Below are 2,469 nucleotides of genomic sequence, written 5' to 3' on the forward strand. Positions count from 1 at the left end.
CCGCCCGCAGCTCCCAGAAAGGAGAGCCCCGGGGAGGGAGACTCCTCGCAGAGCAGCGAGCGTGCACCGGGCAGTTCGCGCCTCCTACCTGTGCCTTTCCAAGCAAAGCGCGCCCTGGGAGCTTAAGTACAATCGCTGTCAAGTGCAAGGACGAAGATTTGCAGCCGAGAACTAGAGGGAGGTGTCGGCCGCTCCTCCGAACCGCAGCCGCTCCGCTCGCAGCGCCGCAAACCAGGCGCTGGGCGAGCCTATTAAAGGCCCCCTCCTCTTTGGACTGCCCAGTCAGCGCCCTCCCTCCCTCCCCTCCCTCCCAAAGCTTGCAGCCTCCTGGGGCCACCGAAGAACTCGGTCCCGCCTCCCGAGCGGAGAGCCACTTGGCGGGGAGGGAGTGGCGTTGAGCTGAGGCAGGAGGCGTGGGCTGGCCAGAGAAACCAGCGCCGGAGTCTGGATTCGTGTCCTGCCCTCACGCTAGGTCCCATGGCCGACACATCAGGCCGGACCCACCATCCCGCCGCTCTCTGGGTCTTAGCCTTTATCTCAAGGCAGTCGGGGTCAGGAGTTGGACATGAAGACCTGCCACTGACCCCCTCATCCCTACCGTTGCAGCATCCCTGCTGTTTCCTCACCCTAGTGTCCCCTAAAAGTCCCAGAACCAAGAATTGCCCCCTGTAAATGTGCACATTCGCGGGCACATGGAGGGACCTTCTGGAAGCCGGGGCCGCCCAGGTCCACAGTCTGCCATGGGGGCGGTGGTGTGCTGGCTGGAATGATACTGAGGGTTAATTTTCAAGAACTTTGCCAGTCGGCTCTTATACAGTCATTCCCAACATTTTAATTATGTGAACTTATAAATTATGTTTAATAACAAGCCCCATCACTTCCTAATTATTTGTGCAGAGTTATCTGTGCTCTTGAGCCTCGGAAGCCACCAACCCTCCAGGACAGCCCCCAGCGCAGGGGCGGGAGGCAGCGTAAGAGGTGCTTTTCCCGCCCCGGAGGGGCTGAGGCACTGGCGGACGGTGGGAAAATCATCAAGAAAAAGTATTTCCTCCCTGACTTCCTCTCATCTGATCCTTGACCAAGTAGACACAGGACCCTGGAGTGCACGCTGAGGGTGTGTGGGCGGGATGTCCGTCTGTCCGTGAGCTCCCGCTTACTGTGCGGGGAGTCCGAGGGGCCCGGTGTCAGGCTCTGGGCCCCGAGGTCCTCCCTAGCTCGCCGTAAAATCCACGTCTTTTCTTCTGACCAGGGAGGAGGTCAAGTAGAGGAAGGAAGCCCTTCCTAGTCTCTCCTGATACCGAGAACATCTTCCCAGAACCAAAGGGCTCTGGGTTGAGTTTGCAAGAGGAGGGGGCAGGAGACTATGTGACGCAGTGAAGCATGAGAAGGGGGTGTTCAGAAGAAGTTTGGAATTTTCTCAGGAAAGTGGCTGCTCGTGAGTAAACAACCCTGTTGTTGAAAGGAAGAGAAAGCTGGGACTGGTCCATGGCGGAGAGAGCTTTCTGCCCATTATCTCCTCCCCATAAAGGATCCCATCTGCAAGAGCCCCCTGGGGCCTCGGAACAGGAAGAGTGCTCGGATGCCCCGCGAGTCTCCTGGGGCCCCTCTTCAACCGAGATGCACAGGGCTGAGATGCATTCTGTGAATGAGCAGGAGATGGTGTTTATGCTCTGCAAATGAGAGAGAGAGGGTGTGCGTGTGGAGGAGACTGAGCAAGAGAGAGTTCACCACGCTTCCAAAGGCCTTCTGTGTTTGAGTGTTTAAAGAGGGCCTATAAGTAAAGAGAAACTCAGACAACCAAGGGCAATCGTAAGTCACTTATTTAGGGCAAGCAATTGTTTTCCTACACCCAGCAGTTTTAATGGTGAGTTACAAGGTTACTTTCACTGTGATCCATGGGGTTTGGTAGGGGGCCATGGCATGTCACTCACGATGGCAGGCCCAAGAGAAGAAGCCTCTCCCCACCTGTGGGCCTCGCTTCCCCTTCCCCAGTCTCACCCCAGCTGCTCTCACCCCTGAGCACAGAAACAGGCCACGTAGACGTCCTCAGAGGCACGAGCGTGCACTGAGCCCTTACTCACCGCTAAGCACTGCACCAAGAGTTTTATATGCGTTCTTATTTAACGCTGGTCTCTCCCTGCTTGGGAACTACCAAGCTTTACCTGACCTTCCAAGATGATTGCGTCATCACCTTCTGAAGTTTCTGGTATTTCTAGTGGGAAAGGAGGAAAGCTAGTGGGACCACCTTCTCCCAGCTCTGCTGGGCCTCCCAATGTCACTTTGGTGGCCCTGCTTCCATACTAGGACACTGCAAGTGCCACCCTCTTACTTCTCCCTGTCCTCCAGGATGTTAAGATCTCTGGGAGATAAAAAACAGCTCTTCCCCCAAAGAAAGATCGGGGCCTGGCCCTGCTGTCAGATCTGAATACCTCAGCTTGGCCTCCCTGCCCTTCACCTACTAGGCTGACC

The sequence above is a fragment of the Monodon monoceros genome, unplaced genomic scaffold (assembly GCF_005190385.1).
Source record: "Monodon monoceros isolate NGI ecotype Baffin Bay Population unplaced genomic scaffold, NGI_Narwhal_1 Super_Scaffold_7, whole genome shotgun sequence".
NCBI lineage: Eukaryota > Metazoa > Chordata > Mammalia > Artiodactyla > Monodontidae > Monodon > Monodon monoceros.